Source organism: Sitodiplosis mosellana, unplaced genomic scaffold (assembly GCF_009176505.1).
Source record: "Sitodiplosis mosellana isolate CC-2019 unplaced genomic scaffold, AAFC_SMos_1.0 Smas_scaffold_3, whole genome shotgun sequence".
NCBI lineage: Eukaryota > Metazoa > Arthropoda > Insecta > Diptera > Cecidomyiidae > Sitodiplosis > Sitodiplosis mosellana.
Genome location: NW_022595246.1, coordinates 8621114 through 8648627, shown reverse-complemented (window position 1 = coordinate 8648627; position 27514 = coordinate 8621114). Strand labels below are relative to the sequence as shown.

Genomic DNA, 27514 nt, shown 5'->3' with positions numbered 1-27514 from the left:
TCATATGTGTCATTTATGATTTTTTGTTGTTCATCGTTCTTTTTGACTTTGTCTGCTGCCTTTGAATTATCTTCTTTATTTATTTTTTTTCTGTGTTATGATTCTTGTAGTTTTCTCTCGTTCTCTATTTGTTTCGTTTTCTTTTTTATTTCGTTTCTTTTCCTATTGGTTTGTATGGTCGTTTCATTTACTATAACACTGCACAATAAATTGTATACAGATATTTTCAAGCAAAAGCAAAGTGAAAAAAGAATATAGCAGGAGAGGAGTAGGAAAAAAAATAGCACACAAAACGAAGAATGTACTTCTTCTTGCCAATTGAATATTTCAACAACAAAAGATCTATAGTACGCGCGTTGCTGCTACAACACTAAACGAATAGGGGCCACAGTACACTGTGAAACACACAGAGAGGAAAAAAAATCGCGACAGTAATCTCAACGGCAGTACCGAGTATTAAAACGAAAAACCGAACAACGAATCAACAGCAGCGTTCTCTTTTTGGTTCGTGTGGAAAAAGACGAACAATACAAAGATGTCTGCCCTGTGTGTGCATGGCACGTTACATACGAATCGATGTGGCTCTGTGTGTACATAAGCAAGCAAAAGCGACGAGCAGCAGCAGCGGCGTCGGCACGAAGCAGGCAGGCAGGCAGGCAGGCAGGCGAACAAGAGAAAAGAGAGCGAATACATGCTAGTGGCCACTATATACTCTCATGTATGCTTCGTGTAATTCCAAACTATTCTTGTTTCCTTTGAGGTTTTATACTGTCCGAATTCTTTTTTTTCTTCGTTTTTTTCCTTTGTATTTGTTCATTTTCACCTTAAAATCTTTTAAAGCGACGCTTCTCAATGCAAAAGCAAAAGAACGAAGAGCAAAAAAATTGTTCGCATTCTTCGTTAGTCTGTCGATTCGATTTGCTTTGTTTTTAACGAAAGTGAAAGTCGAATTATTAACGTTTTTGAGATGAATACATATTGTTGGCTCAATTTTTTTGCTCGGCAAATTACAATGAAATTGGAGTAGACGGCCACTGTGGCCCTCTGAATGCAGTTTGGATTTTAAGGCGAGAAAAAAATGTGCCAAAATTTGTTTTCGCTTCAAATCATCCGGAAATAAGATTCATATTTTTTTTCTCTCATCGAATAAAACTTGAGCATTTTTTTCGTCTTCGGATGAAATTTCAGTTTGGAATCGGTGTTATTGTTGTTGTTGTTGTCTTTTTGGTTCGGTGCGGGTAGACAAATTTCATGAAATAGAAGAGAAATAACATGGTTGCCAAGCTGAAAATGCTTGAAGCACGACCGCTGCTGCTATTTCGTCGACGAAACAACGAAGTCCGTGCAAGAAGAACGAAACGAAGAAGAAACAGGACAGAGAATGCAAGCTGTGTATATCCCGCTTGTGTGTTGGTTTTTTTCTTCTTTCTGTTCGGTTCGAAAATGTCCACCAATACATGGGGAAAAGTGTGTGTGTGTGTGTGTGCGTTGTGTGTGTATGCACACGAGGCGAATGTAACTGTGGCGCGCTTATGTGCGTGCATCAAATGCTCAGATCCAGCAGCAGCAGAAAAAGAAGAACGGCGATCGAAAGAACGCTCTTTTGGCCATATGAAATAAAAGAAGGAAAAAACAACACAACCCAAACGATTCGAATTGAATCGAATTTTTTCTATCGATGTTCGAAACATGCCGTTTGACTTTGTGGTGTGCTCCGTGTGTTTTTCTTTCATTGTCTTTTGTCGATTGAATGTTTTCATGTTTGGTCATCGATTTGATGTGTTTTTGTCCAATGTTGTTAATCAATTTCATTCCGAAATACATTCGAACGCGCCCGCTGCAATTCGTATTTTCATTTCGGTTAAAACAACAGAGTAAAAAAGGGACGCGTCTTAATGTGTCCTTTTCGGTTTCACACAAAATAGAATGAAAAAAGACCAAACAATCGAACGGCACCAGCATACATGTATTTGTACATACAACGGGCAATACTTTGGCAAAAAAAAAAACAAGCAACAACAGCAGCAACGACACCGAACCGAATGGTTCGCTTATGCTCACGAACACAGTCGTTCGACTGTGCTCGCTGCTGCCTGCCATCCAATGTGTGTACAACAATTCTTGTAAATGAGACAGCGTTCGCATGTGTTGGTACTTTCAAATTAAACTGCGTTGTTGCGTTGCTTATATTACGAGTTCGAATTGGCAATGATGAAAAATATGAACAGAGCGAAATGAAAGGAAAGCTAGCAATGGCAACAACAACAACGAGTTCGCACTCGCGTTGCTCTGTGGCGGGCAAAAATATGATTTTTTTTCTTCTTTCATTGTTGTTGTTGTTGTTTTACTCATTCGGGCTTGAATGCTTTAATGAATCGAAATGGAAATCTGCATTCTGTTTTAAATTACGCCGGTATTTTCATTTGTGTATGGAATATAATCTGTGTGTCGCGCGCGCAAACACTAATTGTTTGCAGTCACACACAGCCAATGTAGAGAGCTATCGCTTTGACACAACACGTTTTTGACGGCGTTTTTCGTTCTCTCTCTCTCTCTCTTGCGATGGTTGCACGTTGTACCGAGAAAAAAAGTCACATTTTGATCTCTCTTTGAACTTTTGAAATGTTCACGAAGCAAAAAAAAAAAGAATGGTTCTCTTTGGATTCCATTATGGCGAATCAAAATGACATTGAAAATTGAACCAGAGAATGGAATTTGAAATCGACGTTTTGACTTCAAGCACATTTTGATTCAATATGGTCGAATAAGTGTGAAACTATTGTTAATTTATCTCTCATTGTGATTGCTGCCCCTTTTTTTCATTCGTCAGAAGGCAGAAGAAGAAGAAAAAAAAACTAACACGATTGATTGTGAGTCACAATCAAAATGACAAAAAAAAATTCACAATTTTTTTAGTTTTTGCCTGTGAAACACCCTATGCACTAAACTAAATTGAGAAAGAGTAGAGAGACAACGAAATATTGCGTATAAATTCACGAAAAAAAAACAACAACCGTATATATAACCCGCGAGCTCTCCGTCGAAAAAACCGAGAGACAAACAAAGAATAGTATGATGCATTGCTTGTATTTTGAACACTAGGCGTGGTAGAAAAAAAAGCAGATGTGAATTTTTATAACGGATTCAATTATAAGCACATTTTCTCTTGTAATTTCATCGAAAAAAAGAAGAAGTATTTTTGCTCTTTTCCATGCCGCCACTTCCATGGGCTATAAATCAGTCGGTTCTTTTTTTTCTCCTACAAAATTTCTTTGCTGTTTTAATTTTCCCGTGTAAATTGAACAACTGTCTCGGAGTTTTCTTAAAATTTCCACTGTTAAAACAACATTTTTATTCGTCTATTTTGTTTTCACTGATGACGACGATTTGGGGCGAAATAATAACCAAAAACGTATAAATTTTGTTACAACCGACACCGACGGGCCGATGTTTTTGGAACCGTTTTTCTGTGTTCGATGGCAACACACGGGTTAGCACTTGAGTTAACCAGTCAAAATCCCGCGCGATCGTACGCGAGACGCTTGGGAAATAATGAATGAAACTATTTCTTTCGAATAAATACACTGCAATTAGTCACTTGTTTATTTCCATTTGCTGTTTGCTACTGTAACGAATAGGCCACTTTTGAAATACACAATGGATTTTGGAATCGCCGTTGATTCTTATTCAGCGATGGATTGACACTATCTTTTTTCTCTATCTATCTCTCTGTCGTACTCTTTCTCGAATTTATTCAATGCGTAAATATTATCCACTTTCATTTATTGGATTCCCGTTTGCGACATGAAAACTCTCGTTTGCCGTTATTCGTAATGCAGCAAGTGAGACAAAAAATGTGTGTTTATTTGCGTGTTTGCTTGACTGTATGTATAGTAAACTGAAATCGGATGTTTTGTGCGTAACTGCAGTTACACCATGGTGTTTATTTCTATATTATTTTTTTTCGCATTGCCAATTGCAATATAAGATCAATTCAAACCAAATTTTAGAACGCGATTTTCGAAAAACTACCTCTCTTTTTCTAAGGCGATTTTGTTGTTGTCGTACGATGTATCAATGCACTTTAGAAACAGCAGCGGGAAAATAAAATAAAATGTATTAAAAATACATCACATTGTGCAACACACACAAAAAAAAACACGCGGAGATTACTTTAATGACGAGATAACAATGTAAAAATGCGCGCGTTAAAAACAACCGAAAACTCTGTGTATGCTATGGTATATAGAGAGCACAGTGTGAGATACTTTTGCTGCTTATTATTACAACAACGTAATTTCCAATGGTTTCGAGGTTCGGTGTGTGAATCCGCACGTCGAGAGTGTGTATTTCACAACCAACACGAAAAATTTATTAAATTTCGAGTAGGAAAAAAATTTGTACGACAAATACAAATAACCTCCTCACTTCTTCGGGAATAGAAATAAGAAGACGAAATAACCAAAAAAAAACAACGAAACAAACGGCGAGTTAATGAGAAAAGTACAAAATGAATATATATATATATAAATGAATATGAATAAAAAAAAACAACAGAAACACAAGAGCTAGCCAAACCACTAACATAAAGTATTTGTGAATTATACGCGACGACGGCTTTACTGAATATACCGACTGCTATAAAAGTGTGTATAGTTTGTACTACTTCTGCACATTCTACGAATTGTATATGGCGGCTGAACGTTGCTTCGCATTTACGAAGCAAGCATTAGCTTTCGTGTTGCTACACGAACCCAGTGCATTGGTATTGGTGAGGGAAAACGCACACTGTGTCACAGCCACAGCTAAAACGACAAAATACATCGGCAACTTTGAATGTTTTTTACACAAAACGATTGTGAAGAACGCGCGCGTTCCCCCAAAGAAATATGGCAACGCTTGTTGTATGCATATTGGTATTGGTGAGTGTGGCTCAGCAAAGCGATTCGATCATACGACAACGAGCATACATAAGAAAATTTAGTAGCAGAGAACACGACACAGAGAAAGAGATAGAGAAAAAAAAATGTGTATATACACGTTCAGCAAGCACCGATGCCGAATGTGAATTTGAACGAGAAGAGCGAGGTAGAGAGTGCAAATGAGATGGTATGAATCACGAGTGACTGGCAAATCCACGGTGGAAAAAATGAAATGAAACGAAACAAACAACAACGCGGCAACACAAGCAGCAGCACATTTTGCGCTCCAACTAAAACAGACACATTCGCAAACGTGAGACGTTTAGTTTTTGAATTTTTATTTAGCGCCTTGTGGATGTTTCTTTCAACAAACATATTTATTTGAACGGAGAATTTTCATGACAAAAGCAGATAATTTGAGAATTTTCAATAGTCAATCATATTACTGAATGTTTCGTTGAATTTTCGCGTTGTATTTAGCGGAAATGCCAAAATTCTTTCATTAAGAATTTTCGATTTCCACTTGAATGAAAATCTACCGAAACAACACACAAAAAAATATCCATCCAATCCAACGATCGTGTGTTGCGAACAAAGCATCTATGGGAAAAAAAACAACATGGAAGACAATCTGTATTCAAAATGGACGAAAGCAAGAGCGAGACAGGCATACACAAAGCATTTTCGATGGGATATTGACTCAATTAGCCGTTGCAAGAGTGAGCGAGCGTCAGTTTGTGTGTGTGTGTGTTTGTGTAAATGATGAGTCTTTGTGGTGTGCGTGCGGCAAAACCAAGCGTATGACTCAATTTGGTTCGTGAGCTTGTATTCGGAACGGCCATTTTTAATGTGTATGCTTGTGTTGGTGTAACTCCATTGAGTATCATTCCGTTTCGTTCGGTTTGCTAGCCATTTTACATAGCGATGTCTCTATTCAATACTTGCTGAACCGGTCTTACTTACGCACACACACCCAACTCACTCGTGTGTGTACACGTACAAATGGAAAACGACAAAGCAACGACTGAAAATAAAAACGCTGCCGAAAGATGCTGACACCAATTTAATGTGGAAAGGAAAAAAAAATTCCGAAGAGAATGAAATGAAACGCTATACTAAAGCGAGAAATGTGCGCCCTCATAACGCAGCGGAATGAGATGAAACTACAGACATTTAACCTATCTGTCCGCTGTATGAATATACACAAGCAATGAACAACAACTTTTTTCTCTTCTACATGCTGCACTGCACGTTTGGAAAATGCTTTTGTTCCGTTCAGATTCTTGTGTTTGCCGTTTGTTTTCGATTTTCAATCTGCAGACATGAATCAGAAATGAAAAAGCCATACAAGTTAAATTACGACGGTGACGGCGATGAACGGAGCTAATAAAAAACACAGAGCCGTCAGTTTTGGTTTGTTGTGTGCTTTTTTTTTTCCTTCGGTAGAAGGGAAAAAAAAAATTGAAAACCATGTCAATGTAATATGACAAAATGTGCATGCGAATTGGTAAATTGAAATCGACTATAGGCGACTGTCGTATAAACAATGGAAATGACAGAGCGAAACACAACAGCAACACCGGTTCACGCAATTGCATTTCGGCAAAAGAAAACCAACTTTTGCCCATTTGGATTTCTATGCAGAGATTTATTGTTAAGTTGTTATCTGTGCGAGATAATCGCATGCTCGGCTCGCAAAAGTTCCCAGGGCTTGAATAGCAGCGGCAACGGCAGCAGCAACCGCCGCCGCCGTTTCAAGCAAATGTGACAAAGGGAAACGAAAATACAGATGGCAATAAATGAATGGCAACAACAAATCCAAGCGAATGAAAATTGCCAAGCGAAACACGAGCAATGCATTCCGCTTGTTTGCGCACATGTTCCTCGGTGTATTCTTCTTCGAAACGACGACGACTATGGCAATGATGATGATGATGATGTTGTTGTTATTTTTTGTTATTGTTGTTGTTGCTTTGTCATTGGCTTAAGTATATTTCGTATTGAATATTTTGACCGACCGATTTCTTTTCAATACAAAAATAGGTGGATTCGATTTTTCTTCGATTCTGGTTAGACTCAAACGCATCGAAGAAAATCGATATCTATTTTTAAAGCATTGACAAGACACACAGAGAGACAGAACAAGAGAAAGAGAGGCAGTCACATGAAGCAGTAAGAATGTTAGTGTCGTCTTCTTTTTTTGAAAGGCATTTTGCTTGATTGATTGACACGTTCATTGAAAATTCATGTGTCATTCCCGGATACATTGAGACGACGAATGCGAGAGATGCTTTCATATCTCTCATTCAATAATCGATCAAATTTTCGTCGTTGTTATTGTTCGGGTTGTATTGGTGCGAGAGCGGGCACAGAAATGCGATGATGCACCATATGTTTGGCTCACGTTTTAATTTTATTCTGGGCTAAAAGGATGCCTGTTTCTCTTTTTCCCCTGATTATGTTTTTTTTTTCATTTTAAAAATCACTTAATTATGCATAGAAATTGCGTTGCTGCATTGCCTATAGCAATTAGACGCATAAATTGATGAATATTTGGATGAGGAGGGATTCTCTCTCAAATTAAAATCCGATTTTCCCTTGTTCTTTTTTTTTCGCATTAAACGATGTGCGAGAGAAACTCATATTACCACATGAATGCGGCTCATAAACGCGAACACGCACTGACAGGTGATTATTATATGCCGCCGAATATTATTCGTCACTCACTTACACACTTCAGACTCGTTGGAATGCTTTGTCAATTCATATTTCTTTTTTACCCAGTTCATTCTGCTTCTTTTGCTAAATGCTTCGTGCTTTTTTTTCCGCTGCCATTCCATAATATGCATGCTTTTTTTGTTGTCTAATGACTTTAGAGTATTTTTCCGTGTTCTGCGTTTACTCTTTTTACCCATATTTATTTACTTTTAATTTCCTTCACTTGCGAAAAACAAATATTCACCATTGTTTTCACAGTTTCAAATTACAAAATAGTCGCTGTGTGTTTTACTAAATTTTTTTCTTTCTTATTGTTGTTATTGCTGTTTCGGAGAGCTTCGTATGACAAACATCGATATATTGAGCTTGATAAAATAGTCAATTTGTTAAATTACCGATGAATAATCGGAATGAATTTTTCGGTACGAGAGAGAGAGAGAGAGAGAGAGAGAGAGAGAGAGAAACGGACGCACAGAAAAGAGTGAGTGAATGAGGTGAAAAAGAATCGGTTAGAAGCTGGTCATTAGACGTGTGCTGAATGTGGATGATATTGGTGGCTGGAAAATCACATAAAACATGCATCACACGAAAACTGACCGACCCGGCATTTACCATTATAAAATGACATTAGCTTCAATTTTCATTCGATGATTCAACACACACACACGGCATTCATGATGATGATGACGACGACGACGGCAACAGCAGCGGTGGCGGCGTCGGAAGCAGACAGAAACCAGATAGAATAGATATATGTATACATATTCGACGAGCACATTATTCATGCGAATACCCTTTTTCCGACACAACACACACAAAAACACACACTCACGCGAACGAGGTAAAATGAGAAACAGCGACATTAATCAAGTGAGTTTAATTTGTGTTTGTATTTGATGGTTGTGCAAGCGCTTGGTAATTAATTAAAATTTTAACATGAATTTTAAATTTCCTTTCATTTATTTCTCAATTTTCGCTCAAGAGAGAAGCGTCGGGTTTCCATGGCGGCAATAGTGGCTGGTTGCGGTACCACAGAGTCAAAATTCAGATGAAGAAAGCCAATCCGGTTGAATTGCTAAAAAATATTTTCTTGTTTCACTTGAAAGAAATTGAGTAAATTAGTTTACAAATTTTATGGCGTGTCTTTAGCTTGCTATCCTCATTTGTACACGACGATGCCGTTCTGTGTTGTCGATGTTGATGGCGATTTTTCGCTCGTTCGTTTGTTTGTTCGTTCTTTTCAGTTTTGTTGTGTTGTTATTTGGTTCGTTCGACAAATTGTGCATATCTATTGTTTTGTGCCCTATCCAGACGTTGCCATCGAGAATGAAATAGTGAGTAAGGAGAGAGAGTATGTGTATATTTTTCAAAAGTGATGTGTCGTCCATTTGCATGCGAACGACACAAACATGAGCATCAGCCACACACATGAGATCATGTTGGGGAGCAAAAGAGGAGTGCTCTCGGTGCATTTTCTCGTGGATTTCAAATTCATCCATACAGAGAGAGAGAGAGAGGGAGAGAGAGAGAGAGAGAGAGAGAGAGAGAGAAAATAACAACGGCAACAACAATCGACAGCATCAGTAGCAATGGCACAAAAAGGAAAAACCGACACAAAACCATTCTGCATTTGCCAGTGTGCTATCATACAAGAAATTATTAGCGTTTTCAGGGATGTGCAATTAATTAGTCGCTTTTGTGTAATTGATTTTTTCACGCCGGATTTTTTACTTAGGCCGAAGCGAAAACGAAGAGAAACACAGAGCCATGGCACACGCGAGCCGGCTTCAAAGTAATGGGTTTTTAGGATAAAGGAACGATTGGTGAAAAAGTTTACGCATTTAAAATTGCGATTAAATTCGGTCGGCTCAGGCTCGAAGCGCGCGCGCACGCACGTACACACGCTTTACCACTGATCCGACACGAACCAAAAACCCAGCAAACGGGAGAGACACACGAAGAGAATACGAGAGTGAGCACACATCCCTGGCAAACATAATACACATTATAGAAAATTTTCCATGGAACGCGCAATACTTGCTTGGATTGCAAAATAGATTGCTTTTCAGGGTGGAAATTATGTGTACACAATCTACCGCGCGAGAGCACATACACCACATTTACTCATTCCCCGGTATTTTTCGAAAAATATACGGTCGAAAGGAGAGTGCGAGAGAGAGGGAGAGGAAGAGAGAGAGAGAAATGAATATCAGCATGAACCATAACGAAATAAACGGTAGTATGAGCATGAGGTCGATTTCAATCGAGTCTGTCTTTGCTGCCGTTCGTTCGCTTTTCCTATAGCAATTTTACTATATTTATACACTGAGGCAATGAGGAGAAAGACCGATTGTATTCTGCATGTGCAGAGAGAGAAACAGCCGTACCTAAAATTATTGTATCTCACATTTGAGCGTACGCTACGCTAAGCATAAAACATTTTGGCGTACATTCATTCGTTTTACTCTCGAATTCGGTTCGTTAGAGTGGTGCGAAAAGTTCGAAATTCGAATTCAATTTCCAATTTTCATCTTGATTTGCTAAAATATTTTTTGCGTCGCATCGAAAATGTTGCCGATTCGTTGGCTTTCTCTTTCTGAAGAAAGTTTTTCGGAAATTTTTTTTCCGAAAATTGAAAGCTCCGGCTTTACTTCTTATGCAAATGTGCAGTACTCTGCCGCTGCTGAGAACATTCATTTTCGACTCCATCTATTTTGTATGATATTATGCAGAATGGGAAATAACAACAACAAAAACAGCAACAACATTAGCAGCAGCAGCAGCAGCAGTTGGGACAAGCAAAGTAGTTGAATTTTAGCTGAGGATGGCGTGTGTACACGATTGAATCGAGTTGAGTCGGCCAAAAAATAAGGGTGAGCCTTCTCTCTCTCTCTCTCTTTCGGCAATATTGAACTGGTACTTGGTCTTTCTCTGCGCTTGAAACACATAAAACAGAGAGCGAGCCAGCAGTTTTACTGCATGCACAAATGCCGAGGGGAAAGAATAAAATAACGTTTCGCATTAAAAACTCATGTTAAACATGTACACACTCACAGGGAAAAATATACGGAATAGGGCTGCTGCTGCATACATAGAAGCATCGTCGTCGTCGTCGTCGCTGATGTTGTTGTTGGTGTTGTCCTCATCGTTGCTTCGCGAGCAGGCGAGCGAACGAACGAGCAAACGTTGTTATATGCACACATTCCCTGTGTATACAGTTTGTCGATTTTTCGTTCAGAGCATTAAAGTGAAATGGGATTGAGTTTGGAAAATCACATAAACACAGCACAGGCCATAGCACATAGAATGAGCGATTTAAACCAACCGGCACACAGAGTTCGCCGAGAAGAAGGAATGAACCATTTTGCCGTTGCTGCTCTGCTCGGCTCGTATTTGCTGTATTTTTTTTTCTCGTATGTGCCTCGCCATAATATTCCAACTGGAGTGTGAGTCAGAGCCAGAGTAAGAGAGAGCGCACACGACACAATCGAGGCATTACGGGTCTCTTCTGGCAGGCGGCAGCAGCGGCAGCAGCAGCAGCAACAGCAGCAACAGCAATGAAATACATATATGCACAGGGTACATACCCTGTTCACCAAATGTGTACACTGTATATAAACATAGTAAACGAAATATATTCAGTTTCAATATGTATTTTATGGAATGGAAATTCGTTCGTTAGCAAGGGAGCTAAACGAACGAACGACGAACAAAAAACTTTCCTTCTTTCGTTTCGAATTAGTGTTATACTGCTTTGTGTGCAAGCGGCACTTCGGCCGAATGAGCATGTGTGTGTGTGTTTTGTGTATGGATGTGTGCATGTGTGCAGAAGGCAATTGAAGCGAACAGCATATATGCCGGTTTTTAAATTAACTCACCCTTCATGTAACCGGAATGACGGAAAAAGATAAAGAAAAGAGAAACAAAATCTCGAAAGAAAAGCGAACATTTGTAACGGCAAAGAACTGCCAAATACGTATTTAAAACAGACAACGTGTGATCCGGCACTTTTCACTCATTCACTCAATCAAGTTGGCGAAAGTGAACACTTTGTGTGGAAAACTTCCAGTGGAACGACGACAACGACAGGCAAAGAACATAGCATGCGAAAATTTCCGTTTTCAATCCAGCCACCTTTTCATAAAAGCAACAAATTTGATTTTATAATAAAATAATCATAATAACTTTTTGTTCCACATAAACTTTTCTCATTATGCGCACACAGACTCTCTCTCTCTCTCTCTCTCTCACTCTCTCACTCTCTATGTCGGTTTTGGTCTCGGTGTTCGGACTCGATGTTTAACATTGGCAAACCAGAAAAAAAAGGAGAGGAAAATTGCTTAGAGACCAAGAGGAAGAAAACATGAGCCGTTGTTTTTTTTGTTGTTGTTGCAATGCTGTCATCGACAATGACTCTGTTCTGTCTATCCAGTTAATTTGGAATTGTTTGCTTGCAAGAGCACGCATCTCGGCTTGAATTCATGGAATCAAAGTAAATTAAGTTGCGAGTGAATTATGAGCCAGACGTAAAGCACAAGCATGCACGAACTTGGCCGCAAATATTCGGTCACAAATTAATATCAATTAATGATTAATTAGCCTCAGTTTGTTTGCTGACCGTTCTGTGTCCCGTTTACATTTCTTGAATAAAACCAAATTGAAGCATTCTCGAAAAAAAGCCTTTCTCTCTTTGATTAAACGCTCAAATATACAAACGTTCGTAATTGTGTTCTCACATTTGTAAATATGCTCATTGCGTCCGATAAATAGTTGCCCTTTTTATTCGTGAGCGTGTGTGTGTGTGTGTGACGGATGTCATTTTCGAAAACAGCTGGGCCGATAAACGCGCTGTGAAAATCGACTATAAATTGTAGCTATTATATTTTCTTAGCCTTGAGTAAGTAACTTCTTTCTCTACAGGCCATAATTATTAAGCATAAAAGCAGAAAGATGCACATTGTATGGTATGACCTGTGCGCGCGGCTCATAAACATATCTCTTTACATAGACATAGAATGAAAAAGAGACCGATAAAATGCACAAATAGGCGAACGAAAAAAAAAATGAAAATAATAACATGTGATCGATTCGATGTTTAATGCCTTTAGAGCCCAACGCCGTTCAATATATATATGTGCATTCAAATCTTTGATTGTGTGCTCACTCACAAATACACACCGTTTTACCGTCGTCAAATCGTTTCCCATCTATTTGTGCGCATTGTGAGCATTGTACAACAGCTGCTACAATACAGTCGAAGCGACTCACTCACTCGCTCGCTCGCTTGCTCAGTCTCTATTGTGTTCCTATGACGCTGAACCGCACCAAGAATGGATTACATAATAACTTATGCAAAGAGTTTCAAACGGAAAATCGAAACGGAATGTCATTTGCATTTTGTTTTCCAATCCAAATAAGGGCTTATGAACAATATATATCTTGGTATTTGCTGTGTGTGTGTGTGTGTGTGAGAGAGTGAGTATTTGCATTTGTTTTTGCCTGGGCATAAACATTTTTCCCTCTGTCTATCTGTTTTCGGCTCACTATTGGAGCTATGCATGTGATGCTATTTTGGCTTTAATTGAAAACACAGAGCGAACAAACACACGCTGGGGCTGTTGTTGTCTCATTTGATGTGAAAAGATAATTCAAGACCGAATAAAAATCAATTAAGAAAGTTCGTGATGAGCGCAAGAATGTCAACAATTTTGGTGCAATGATTACTTGAAATTGCACTGACAACATTGTCGTTCTTGCGTGCAAGTTCTCTTGTTGCTCTATTTGACGGTGACGGTTGGTAATGGCAACCAGTTGACAAATAGTTTTCAGTGAAAAATGCACGCTCATAAAATCCAGTGCAGTTTACTTGCATACAATTTTTATGTTGATAGGTTAGGCATTTGACTTGGTTCTGCTGCTCTGTACCGTGGTGTGTTTTCTTTCCTGTGCCAATGCGTCGCCAGACGAGTGGCATTGATGATATTTTCCTGTATTGTATTTGACAATTACATGGCACTTAAACAGCAGTCCACCGAAAAGCAAACATTCGCACGCAATAAAAAAAAGCGTACGGCGCTCGTTAGGATTTTCAAATGTCTGGAAAATGACGAACATCGCACAGGAATAAAACGGCTTTGGTTGAAACAAGAAAAAAAAGTGAACAGTCAAACGAGACGAAATGGATATGACGCTCGAGCGAAAAGCAAAAACAAAGCAAAAAAAAAACGATATCTCAAATAAATCTCAGAAAAGGAACACAAAAATCTCTCTCGCACTCTCTTTTCCTTCGTTACCCCATGTGCATTATACTTTTCGTTTCGCATTTGCCTCACATCGATTGCCTTTTTTTTTTAAATGGCAGCAGGTAAAATTGAGCTGTGTGCTAATTGCATCGTTTCCAGAAAACCCATAAATATTCCATCTTTGTCATTTTTCTTCTACCTTCTCTTCAGTCTGGATGGCTGACTTCGCACAAAAAGGTACGACAGAGAAAAAAAAAACCCGGCGATTGATGGTAAAAATGTACATTGAACCAATAAAGATGAACTTATCCACAAACTTTATCTGTCTCTCTTTTCTTCTCTGTTTTAAAGCGAACACTTTTTTCGATACGGTCGTTGAAAGCGTTTCAATTGAATTTCATGCAGCAAAAGCCAAGCCAACAAAAAAATCCGTTTTTACAACAACTAATTTTGAATTTTCATGAAACATTTAGCGCCATCTGTGAGAATCAGCCGAAATCATGTGAGCATTATTGAAGTTGTGAGTCGCTCAAAGTTTTAAAAACGACTTGAACTTTTAAAAAAAAGCTCAACCGACGGCCATTGCTGTGTTGTTTGAAGAGTTCCACTTTTGTAGGGTTTTCAAACTTCAGCCGATTCACTTATTGTGAGTTGTTTTAAATTTTTGGCGCGATTTCATTTTGTACGTGATTCTAACAGCTGCAATGTGTTTCATATAAGATGATTATTGGAAATGGGTGCTTAGAACCGATGGCAAAAATGACACGTGAAATAATTAAAAGACGGATTTGAGCTCATTTTGTACACGAATTTAAAGTTTTGGTTTATAAAAATAAACCAATGTAATTGGATCCAAATGGTCTAATTGGATCATTTGTTTTAAATTTGAATGATATTATGGGCTAAAAATTACAAATAAATCCATTATTTTTTACATAATTTGGAGATAAATATAACGAAATATGAACGCTGCGTTTTCGGCGAGACGTAATTCGTTCAATGCAAATGACTTTGATTTGAACCACAGTTCACGAAGTTAAAAGTTTACAATTCAAAGAGAAAAATTAATTTTTTCAATTTTTTTTATGTGCATCAAATGAAACACACTGTGTGTGTCCGTCCAATTTCAATCGCTTTTGGAAAGAGATGCAATTTCCGCGCAAACACTACACACACACAAAATAAGTTCATTTCAATTGGTCGTGTGCTACAATTAACATATTCAATATATATTGAAATAATTCTCATTGGCGCCATTCAGCACTCATTCATTGAGCGCGTAATAAGCAAAGAGGTTCTATAGAAAAAACCTCACCAAAATAGCTCATTTATTTATGTACCGCACGGTTTATTTATCTTGATCGTGGAGCGATTTATATTTGTACAGTGTAATGTGCTTGCACGCTCCCGTACTCTCTCGCTCTCTCTCTCTCTTTCTCTCAGTCGAATGAAATAATTCACGGTATGTTGATATAAACGATGTTAAATAACAAACCGTTCATGAAAAGCGTGTGTGTCGGCAGCAACGAAAAATATAATAAAAACAAAAATCCAAAAACTCACTCACACTTTTAGAATCATTGATTCGAAAATCATGTGTGAACGTGTGCGTGTGTGTTTGAGTGTGATTTTGTATGTATTTTGTGAGTGAAGATCATGAGTGAAAATTGGGGAAATTTTCAGTTCAATGGATTTGCACAACTCCTGCGCATGCAAACAAATACACACGTTTTCATTTCTTCTCATCTCTCGTGCTCGCTGGATTTCGTGTCGGAATAGAGATGGTTGTGTGTATAAGCCGGACACATACATGTAAACCAGCACGCTTTTGACCGAAAAAGGAACGCAATGGCAAAAAATGGCCGCGAAACAGAGAGAGGAATATTGACATGGATATGGCACACAGTAAAAGCGCTAAACAATTTCTTCGATCGTGCGTCATTTTTGACGAATAATCAAAATATCGCGATCGTACGATAAATTCCTTATGGTTTTTGCCCGTTTTGTAAGTGGAAAATAAGTAGCAGCAACAGCAACAACAACGCGCAAAGGCGTTAAAATCGATGAATTTATCATGATCAATATTGGAATATGAAATGATCATTATTGTGAAATTGCTTCTATATTCGACAACATTTCATCGATAATTCAGCAAATCAATCGAATTGCGAGGGAAAATTTGAGCACATAAAATGAAATTATGTTTGGCATTATTTTTTTTTTCTGGCCGAACCAAATGGTTTGCATACATACACGCGACATTTGAGTGAAAATGTGATCACAAACAAATGGTCACGTATACATTCGAAGCCGAAAAATCACACACGCATTTTTGCCGCTGTGTTGCCGATTTACTCAAACATTGTTGAGCGAATTTTTCAATGCATTCAATTTTTCATTCATTATTATTGCTACATAACAATATTCATCCCATGTCATAAAATATGAACCTTAATAAAAATTTAGCCGATTTTCCCTTTTTTTCTCTCTCTCCCATGGAGCAGCGTTTATGGCCGCAAAAATGTTGTTGGCAGCGTCGAATTTTGCCGTTTATTACGCATCGTTTATCGTCGATCGCACGTTCAGCATTCACTTGAATCGACGTTATTATCGTGGACATATCGTAACGTTTTGGCGCTTATTGTCATCCAAATCGACGAGTCGGGAGGGAAAAAGGTCTCTATCCACCACAATGAATAGATATCGGGGAAAAAATGGTTGCATTGAAGAACAACAAATTGGAATAATTGTTACAGTAACGGCGCGGAAATGAGTAACTAGAGTAAAAACCATTTCTGTTTGTTTTTCCATCATCATCACTCATTCATGCACGCACGCACATACACACTCACTCACTCACATACACAACGCACACATGCATGTCACATACACACATCGGTCGAACCAGAGTCAGAGTCGAAGAAATCGAATCGAATGGCCCCGACTGTACAATATAAAACGCACGTACACATAAAACCGAGCATTTATACGGAATTGTTGCAAACAAACGCGATAATGCTTACTGCTGCTGCTGCTGTTGTTGTTGTTGCTGCTGCTGCTGTTTTTTTTTTATTTCAACATTCACCGCACCGCAAACAACGAAAAAATGAGAATGAAAGAGATGGCGACCACAAGTGAAAAATGACGAAGAATCGGCTCAATAAAATTGTATACACACATACACGCACTGAGTAAAAAAAAAAAGCACAACACTTTTATGAGTAAATAAAAAAATTTCGGTATTTTTTTCTACTTTCTTTGGTGTCTTGTTCTGTTTCTCTCTCACTCGCTCTCTTATTGCTTATAATTTCCAAAAAAAAAACGAATTATTGTTTTTTCGTTCACGATTTTGCATGTCAGGAAACCACAATTCGTAATTTCGACGTGATTTTTCTCGCGAATAAAAACGAATACATTGTTTTGACTCATTTTTGTTTCAATACAAATTCACCTATTTTTTTTTTCTCTGGAGAACATTTATTTATTTATTTTTTTGTAAATCAATTTTTGGTTTTTCTATTTTTAATCCACACTTGCTGAAATTAAAAGCTTTATTTGATTTCATTTGGTTTTTTTTTCTCACATAAAATTTAACTAAAAATTCGATTGTATTTCTACACGGTTTGGTTCGTACGTTGAAATAGTCCGCGCGCGCGATTATTCAATTGTTGATTTTTTTTTGTCATCGCCGAAATTATTTCTACGTTGTGCATTCGATGGTCTTTGACATTTATTCGATTAATTTATTTCATTTTAAATTCGTTGAATTTTCACATAAATTTTCGTGTTTTCCGTCGCACAAGACTTTCAATACATAGATATGTACATATATTTTTGTTTTGTAAACAAATTGTAATGACGCGGGTATGAATACGAACAAAAATGGACGTACGAAGTTGATTCGATCAAAAAAAAAAACCGAAGAAAAAAATTGTTGAATTTTTTTCGCTTGAAATTTACGGGCAATTTTAATGAATTCGGAAAATATTTCGTGTCGGAAAAATGCACAAAATTTCGTGTGTCAATTTACGGAAAATTGACAGAAAAAATCGAAAGTTGGCTCACTTACCTGGATCTGATAATAATACTCCATTGATAAAAGTTATTGAGTATACTGGTCGATCAGTGATGGATACCTTTTCGTTATTTAGCTGAATTAAAAATTGCTGAAGGATTTTCCGTGAAAATTGTCAATCGTTAGCTGATGGATATCTTGCTTCAATTCGCGTTATTCGATTATTATTTTCTTTTCGTTAATAAATTTTTCCTTCAATTATTTTCCACAAATACACAAATGCACACCAGAAAATTTTTACACATAGACTGAAATAGTACGTGCGTATTGTCTGACAAACATATTATACTACACAGTAGGTTTTTAGTAGAGAGTAGAGATGTTCGAACGGAGCGACACTGTAAAAGCGTATAATATTATAACAAATATGTATTTATATGGTACGAATACACATGCATATACACACAGTGAGCAGCAGCAACAGCAGCGGCAACGGCGGCGGCAGCAGCAGCAGCAGCAAAACCGAGAGGGCCCATACAACATGAAGGCAGCGAACAGAACATGAAAGAATACAGAGAGAATGCTAACAAAATAAAAAGAAAAAAAAATACATCCATCCATGCAACAACAACAACAGTGAGAGAGAGAGACTCAGAGCGCTGAAGTATTATACGTATGCCAGAGTTATATAGAACAACATGGTGAGGAATGGTTCGTACATACCAAATAATATACACGGCATTAGCTTCGCGCGCTGAGTACAAATGCTATTGCTATAGCTCTGGGTACGGTTTTTTCATCATTCGTTTTTGTGTGTTGTTTTTTTTTCGTTCGTTCGTTCGTTCGTTCGTTTGTTCTCTCCGTACATTTGGCTCGGTAGTTCTGTATGGCATGGGCATATGAACGAATGAACGAATGAATGTAGCAAACACAGCGCGTATTGGGTAAATGGTGCGCATTGGTGAGACTGAGAGGGGCAATGCAAAAACAAACGCTGGTTCGACAGGGAGGCAAAAACATGGGCAAACAGACGGTATAGATACGTTTTCGTTATAGAGAGCAATCTATGTATTATTGTACGGTTTTTGGTTCGGATAGAAGCTTGCCAATGCTTTTATTCATATAGTATCTATACGTATATATTTTTAGAGTATAGAGAGATAGACAGAGAGAGAGCGAATGAGAGAATTTAAGTACAGTTTGTGCGCTTATAAACCCCAATACACGATGAGTGTGTAGAGATGGCATACAACACATCGCATTCTCGGCGGCAAATATAATGTTATTGTTGTATATCCTGCCCGTGATATTAACAGTGCCAGGCAATGGGAATGTGTCGGACAGAAAGAGAGGCACCGACACACACCGAGAACTCAAACTCAAACTCGAACTCGAACCAAATGAGCGCGCTAGAACGCCCAAACACACAACATTGTTTACGGCATATGGATGTTTTATATTTATATGAAAATGCTGGCATCTCGTTTTCGCCTTTGTCTCTCTTATCCGAGGCACCGAATGCCTCGTAATCTGATGTGCGCGCGATGTGTTCGTTCATCGTTTCGAACGTGGTTCGCTGTGCTGTGCTGTGTGTTTGTTGCTGCTTTGGCTGTTTTTGTTGTTGCTGCGCGTGTTGTTGTTGTTGCCATTGCTTTTTGTTGTTGGGACTCTTTGCTGGATGTTTGCCTCTATAGCCATGGTATCGCTACATCGATGCGATGCAATATACGCCGTATTTTATAGCATGGGTTTTTATAAACGCTCATTCTCTCGTTCATTCGTTCGTTCGTTCGTTCATTTGTTGGTTCTCTTGGTTGGTTCGTGCAAGGGAAACGAAAGGGAATAAACAGAATAAAGTATACGACAGAGTTTTCGGTTTGAAATACACCGCACACACAATGTATATTTTATATTCGCTTTTTGTTGCGCGTTCGTTATTCTAATGCTTTTGAATGGCTTGGTTTTGTTGTTGTATCTTTTCCCATAGCTCGGTGCTCATACACAGCTCTCTCTGCTGCTGCTGCTACTTTGCCTTTGCCATTGCTATATTGCCTTGTATTCGACACTGTATGTTATTCGCTATTCTTTCTTTTCTCTCTCTCTCTCTCTTTTCTCTTCACTGTGTTTTCACTCGATGTGTTCTCGGCAAAGGCTATATGCCATCATCGACGGTTCGCATTCTATACGACCCAACCAACGTTTACTCTATGTGTTTTATTATTACGCTGAAGATGGTTTTCTACTGTGGAATCGTGGGGAATGCTTTCTGAACAATATTAAATATACACACTCATCTTCTCTCTCTCTCTCTCTCTCTCTCTCCCGTGTGCTCTGTGCTCTGCGTGTTTTCTGCATAGTCTCCTTTCTGCTTTTACGTAGTACCAATACGTTTATTTCGGTTTTATGTTCGACTTTGTTGTTGTCTTGGCTTGTTTTTGCTTTCGTTCTCGATTCTCATTCTTCTTCATACATACCATACTCGCGTGTGGTAACCCGTCTCGCTCTTGCTCCTTACTCATTCTCTTCTTTCTCGTTTTTGTCTTCATCTTCTCGGCTTACGCTTTTCGCCTCTCGGTTCTGAATACGAATCGTGGATAGATGTATATATATTTTGTTTGTTTGTTGCTGCTGCTGCTGCTGCTGCTTTCATTTAGAGCGACTCTCTCTCTTGCCTCATCCGTCGTACATTTGGTCTTCTTGTATTTGGAAGAGGAACACGCACAACGCACGTATATATATCCCGATACACACGGAGTGTGTGTGCCTCTCTCGTTTCACCAAAAAGAAAAATAATAACGGCCAAAGAGAAAAAGAACACAAAAAAAGCGCCTGAACAAAGGCAAAGGCAAAGGAAAAGTTTTCGGTGTACTCTTGTGTATATTTAATGTGCATGTATATTTCGATAAAATGCTTAGCAGCTATGTTGCTGTTGTTGTTACTTCTTCTCATTCGGAATTATTTTTCGCTTTTTATTTGAATCTCTTTCACTCTGCCGTTCCACATTGTGTGTATCGAACTTCATATACACACAGTGTATGTGCTCTCCGTGCTATGTGTGAGCCGAGAATTCTCTGTGAGGCAGAGGAGCCGAGTATTCTTGTCGTTGTTCTTGTTGTTGTCGCACAGTTGCCGTTGTTGTTTTGTTGTTGGCTTTGTTTCGTCTTTGTTGTTTATCTGCTTTGCTGTATGTTTCATTTCACCATCTCAGCGCTTCTCTTTCGAGCATCCGCATTTGGCGATATCTGGCATTCTTTTCCATTTTATATATCGTATTGAGCTCTGTTCACTTCAGCTCTGCTTTGCTTTGCGTTTCATTTCGAACGAAGTATATTTACGTGTATGGCTGTTTATTCAGAATTACAGGCATAAAAGTTAAAGACGAAACCAGGAAAGACGAGCAAGAGAGAGAAAAAGAAGTAAAAAAAAAACACAACACACCACACACCATACTCCGAAATGCAACAACAACAACAACAGCAGCGGCAACGTTATACTGTAATATCAACGGCGGCAGCAACAGCACCAACCAACATCGTATTCACAGTAATAGAATTGAGAGACACAGAAAAATATAGCCAGAGCCAGTGTGTACATATTTTCGAATGGCGTGTATAAAATAACATGATATAATATATGAAATTTTGTGCGCTCTGTACTGTGCCATTGGAAACCATTGGATCCAATCCCATGCACACTCACAGTGCAAAGCATGAGTGAGGGAGCGAGTGAGAGAGAGAGAGAGAGAGAGAGAGAGCGAGCAAAAACGACACAAACGAAAAACGAGCATTTTTGTTGTTGTTGAAGAATTAAATGTCGTCTCATTTCGTTTTATCTTCAACTGTTCTTTCTCTTCGAAATTTTATGTGAGCGTTTATCGATTGCCTTTTCTTTGCATTTCTCGCCCCAGCAAGTACCACTCCACAGCCGAAAAACTTTGTCCTTATCGGTGTTCAATTCATCGTAGGGCGTTCGAACTGTGTGTATATTTGTGTGCTCCTTCTCATCCACTCTGTTCCAAACTCTCACTCCTCGCTTTTCTTTTTCTTTTTATTCCCATTTGCTCTTGCCATACCGTATAGATATATATAAATATCGTTATTTTGTATGCAGTTTTGAATTTTACCGGATATTTCATTTATTTAATATTTGAAATGATCGTTTTTTGGCGCTTCGCATTCAGCGAGCGAACACTATCGTGCCAAACAAACGAGGAGGCGAATGAGTAAGCGCGCGTTGTGCAATGCACACCCTACACTCGACTCACATCTCTTCTTTTGCCCATTAAAAAAAAAGGCTCGAACCATTATCCATTTTCTTGAATTTACCGTGCATAAGCAACGCCAAATCCATCGTCATTCGACGACAACAACGTCGACGACGATGACTACGACAGCGGTGGCGGCGGCAGCAACGACGACGACGAAGACGGTGGCAATATATATACATATATACACACTGAGAATGATCCCAAAGCCGAATATTTTCTCGCTTTACACGTATTTAAAAAGAATAACAACTAGCAATCAATGTGCTAGCATGTATCAGAAATTGGCTTTTTTTTGTTTGTTGGCCGTTTGCAACAATGTATGGTCGGTCGGTATCTCGCTCTCTCTCTCTCTCTCTCTCTCTCTCTCTCTCTCTCTCTCGTTTTGGCACAAGCTTCTTCTTTTGCCTGCAAAACACACTGCTTTAATATTCAGAGATATAATTTCTGAATTATACAAAGATATATATCAACATACAGTGTTGTGTGTATTTATCGTGAAAAAGGAAGCAACAACAATAACAACAACAACAACCATACGCCAACAACGACGGCGACGACGACGACAAATGCCAGGCGAAAAATGGTTACATTACATTAGAAAAGAATACAGCAAGAGAGAGAGTCGGGTAGCAAAGAAGAAAACAAATGTACACACGTATAGAGCACAACGAGCATTTGTGTAATAGTAATCACATTTGATTTTCTATCTGTCCCATTTCGTCTAACAGTCGCAGCAGCAGCAGCGGCAGCAGCAGCAGCAGTACACAAAAATGTAAGCGGTATTATCATCAGGGTGTAGAGGATTCGTTGAATCGTTCGTTGGTCGAAATGGCATTTATACGCGCCGTAAATATAATGCGAGAGAGCAAGCGAATCTCTCGGTATATCTATGCTATTGGTGCTGGTGCTGCTGCTGCTGCTGTTGCTGCCTTTTGGTTTTGCTGTGTACTTTATTGTGCTCGGGTGCTCGGTGAAGTTCGTTCTTTCTCTCTCTCCGCATAGTTAAATACAAAATACGATATTTTATTTTATGTGAAACTCATAAAAAATACATACATAATGTTATGATGTGCAGTGCTCATCAAACGCTGCACGGGACTAGTATAGTAGAAAGCGAAAAACAACAACAGCAAATATTTTCATTTTCCGTGCATATCGGAGAATATGTACACATTTCTCTCTCTCTCTCTCTCTCGCTCACTCGCTCGTTTGCTCGGTACATACAATCTGTGTTTCATAGCATTGCGTTTTCATAGAGAGCGAGAACCATACACACAGCGGCTAAAATAAAGGAAATGGAATACTACCGATGAGATCAGACCGCAAGGGAAGCCTTGGCTCTTTTTCTCATCCCTCCGACCAAAGTTGCCGAGTCGAATGAACGGACCGAACAGCACTTATCCGAAGTGAGCACCTTTTGAATGCATAAACATGAAACTATAACAGTTTCCATTCTCCATTCTAGCGTTTTTGAATTATCGAGTGATCCCGCTTCAGACCCTGACACATCATAGTGTGTACACGAATCTCTCCCTCTCTCTCTCTCGCTCTCTCTCTCTCTTTTGTGTATGTATACCATGCAATATGAAACTTTTCGCCTCGACGCGATTACGGTTAAATGAGGATTCGTACACGCGCAACATACATATGAACACATTCATATACATCTATTATGATTATTACTATTATTATGATATTGTCATTATGCATTAACTTACCGATTCCTTTTCTCTTTGTCAAAACTTTTCTCACTCTCGCTCGCTCGCACATTTTTCCACACACATGGAGTTTATATGTACGTGAATCTGAATATGGTACACAGTTTATGGAGTACACATATTATCCTTTTTTTGTGCCGTTCATCCGCATTTTGAAAATCCCGAGCCCGAACTCGAAACGCGACACACATAGCTTAATAAGGATATTTAATCATAAGCGCGCGAGACATTTCGCGAAAATGTGGCGCACACAACAAACAGCAGCAATTGAATCAACAAACATTCTCAAAAGCCTCAAGCCACCCCAAACCCAACAGCCATTTATCGCCACTTGTGTGTGTATATGTGTGAAAATGGGTTGCACATTGGAAAATTGCCCGATTCGAAGTTTGTTCTTGCTTATTTTCATCTTCGTCAAATGATCTCCATCGTTCCCAATTTTTTGATTCGACCAACGATTTTTTTTTTGAAATGCTTCAGTTTCCGTTTCCGCTTTTCGTAACACAACCGTTACAATTCGATGTCGGTCGACATTACATCCATGCATATGACATGCACGTTTTCTGTGGTAAAAGTTTAGTATTGGGAAATTCAATAGTTTTTTGGGCAATATTGGCAAAGTTTTCACTTTGATCTGAATGAAATTTGTTCGAAATTTATTCGTGTATAGGTCAACAAATTGGTTATTAGCTTCACGTGAGCACATCGTGAAAGTGTCCCACATGAAACCAATGAAGAAAAAAAGTACACCAAAATTCAATCTGAGCGCGCGATACAAAAACGATTCGATTGAACCGAAGAAAAAAAAGCCATTGCAATTGTTGTTGAATATTAATTTGACCAAATTTGTTATGCTTCGTGCATCGGCTGGGCGTAAGAGTCAGTCATGAGCTCGGTCGTGATTTGTTCATGAGTGGATGGTCGAATGTGAAAAGAATGTTAAGTAGAGTGAGTTTTGAATGCGCGCGCGATCGCGACTCCGTTGATTATTGAGCTGACAAAAAAGTCTTCTTAAACGTTGCAAGTACGTAATGGCCGTTTTATGAAAAAGTGCTTACCAATTCAATAGATAATTATTTTGTTGTCACTGGATCCAGCCACAAAATGACAACAGCAACAACAACAACGACGACGACGATGACAAAGACAGTAAACGAAGACGCAAACTTGTTGTGGGCAAAATGTACACATATATGCATATAAATATACTATATAAATACATTTCATCATGTTCCATAGTCCGTCTGAGTTGACAATTCATGCGATCGCGCGAGCGCGCAATTCGAAGCCAAGGAATATCAAGTTCGGTGTTGATCGGTGTCTGTAGATATTATATGCTTTGCATTTTCAACATTGTAAGCAGAAAAATGCGCGTTCGACTCCTGTTTAGGTGGAATTAGTGAGACAAACCGAACCGAACCGAGTGAGAATGTGGAGTCAAGTCTTCTTGAACATACAACACGTTTGCAACGCGAATTAGCCGGTCCCAGGTTCATATGCCGACTCATTTTTATGCGCCTAATTTCAATTTCAATTTGCATTATTTCATTCGCCGCCATGTGTGTGAGTGTGTGTGTGTGGAATTTGTCATTTGTTTGTGTTGGCTTCAAAAAATCGTTGTGCGTTTCAATTGAATTGCAGACGTGCACGAGCCAGATACGATCCAAATGTAATGAACACATCGCCCAAAATACATACACACACACTCATTAGGCTGTTCCAAAGACAAAATTCGATGGGTTATTTTGTGTGATTTCATTTTTGAAAAAGAAAAGAATGAAAAAAACAACAACAACGAAGAATCAAAAGAAATATACGTATAATACGCGGATCTCTTTCTTATTTCTGTTGGCCAAGCGTGCGAGCACAGTCACACATAAAAACAACTGCACAAAACTCAACAAAAGCTACTCTATTCAGAAAAAATGAAACCGAACGAAAGAAACAAATCGAGAGCTAATACACGCGGGAGAGAGAGAGAGAGAGAGAGAGAGAGAGAAACGACAAAACGCAAAGTAAAGTATAATAAAAATAAACAAAAATAAGCACATCCAATAGCAGCAACAACAACAACAATAACAGCCACTGAACACGACAACAGTGAGAACGACTAGCGTTGGAAATAAGCAAAATGAAAAACACACACACAAAAATAGGTAGAAAGAAAAAATAGCGAAGCCAGCAGCTAAATGCGAAAAAGGTGATTAGCGGTACACACAAAAAAAAGAGAACAAAAAGTGTGCTTTATAATAATGTAATCATATACGCGTAGCTCTCCACACATCATACTTTTAACCGTGTGCCATAATCGACTTGTCGATATAATACGTTGACGAAAATGCAGCTCCGTCAGAAAAGCGCTAAAGAAGCATGGGATAGTGAGAGATAGAGTGAGAGAGAGAGAGAGAGAGAGCCGTGCACACGATATGTATACAGAGCGAAAGAAAAAATCGTAATAAAAATAAGTGAAAAAAGCAACAAAAACAACAACATTGCCACAGCCACAACAACAAAACGCAACAGAGTCAAAGCAATAGCAACATGCAGTCAGTTTGAAATTCGTATATATGTAAAGTGTAATATTATTAAGCCGCTTGCGAATAAGACAGGAACAGTGAAGAAATCAGCAATCGGGCTGTGTGTGCTGGCGCAAAAAAGAGAGAATGAAAACGAAAATCGAGATGATTACATTTGACGCTCGTGTCGACGATGCTTACATATGGCTTGCAATATTGTTTAAAAGCGACGATAGTCGCGACATATACATACTTGCTCTCCCGTTCTCTCTATCTGTGTCTCTCTCTCTCTCTCTCTCTGTCTCTCTCTCTGTCTCGCACACGCTAAACACACACCATCACCAATAACAATGTACGTATGAAATGTGAACTGAAAAAGTAATGAATTTTATGTTACGCATATGATAATTACAATTGCATACGTTTTGTTTGTTCGCTTTTAGCTTCGCTGAGCTACGTGCTTTCATATATCAGACTTGTAAAATATTGAACAAATCTCTTTGGCTTTGGCACTAAACAAATCAACCCATATGAGTATGGGCAAGAGTAAGAGAGCGATAGCGAGTGCGAATATGAGCGAGAGAGAGAGAGAAAAGGAGAGAGCGAACGAGAGAGTCACGCGCTTTGAAGCGGGACACACTCAAATATGTATGTGTATAGATTGAAAACCGCAAACGCGCACTAGTGTGCAAATGGTCGATATCTATCTGGTGGCAGTAATCAGTAAATGACAAACAAGTGAAACTTCACAAATATCCAAGTTATTGTAAACAGTTCTCTTTCATTTATGAACTATTATTTACTTAATACCTTGTCATTCCTTGTGCCTCTGTTTCTCTCTCTCTTGCTCTGGCTCTCTTTCGGTGGTTTGCTTGCTCGCTCATTCGTTTTGCTTATTCGTTCGTTCGGTCGTTTGGTCGTTGGTGTGCTTGGAGCTGCTAATTTGTTGCATGATGCACTGGCTGAACATGAACAATTTTCACCGTTGCAAGAAACTTATTATTCAGTTATTACTCGCCTCGATTCCTGTTTCTAGGCTCTCCTATTTGTTGCCCTCCAAAAAAAACAGTAACGACAACAACACACACACAAACCCCAACACATGAGGACACACAC

At 38.7% G+C, this 27514-nt stretch overlaps 1 protein-coding gene and 1 long non-coding RNA gene across 11 annotated transcripts in view; both read right to left on the bottom strand.

Moving 5' to 3' along the window:
• The window catches only part of LOC129566211 (high mobility group protein DSP1), a 39864-nt gene extending 33769 nt beyond the window's left edge, over positions 1–6095 (bottom strand). The window contains exon 1 of one of the 10 annotated variants that reach the window (XM_055441956.1): positions 3159–6095. The gene's annotated coding sequence lies outside the window, so the exon portion shown is untranslated. Of the gene's footprint in view, positions 1–191; positions 451–3014; positions 3096–3158 lie in introns of those variants that run through there. The other 9 variants (XM_055441951.1, XM_055441957.1, XM_055441961.1 and 6 more) reach the window with 9 other exon arrangements.
• A 2789-nt stretch (positions 6096–8884) lies between these two features.
• On the bottom strand, positions 8885–18592 carry LOC129566224 (uncharacterized). The gene is made up of 2 exons (XR_008687717.1): positions 18364–18592; positions 8885–18295 (listed from the first exon to the last, which is right to left on the bottom strand). It is a non-coding gene; the product is annotated as an uncharacterized LOC129566224 (long non-coding RNA).
• Between the last annotated feature and the right edge of the window lie 8922 nt (positions 18593–27514).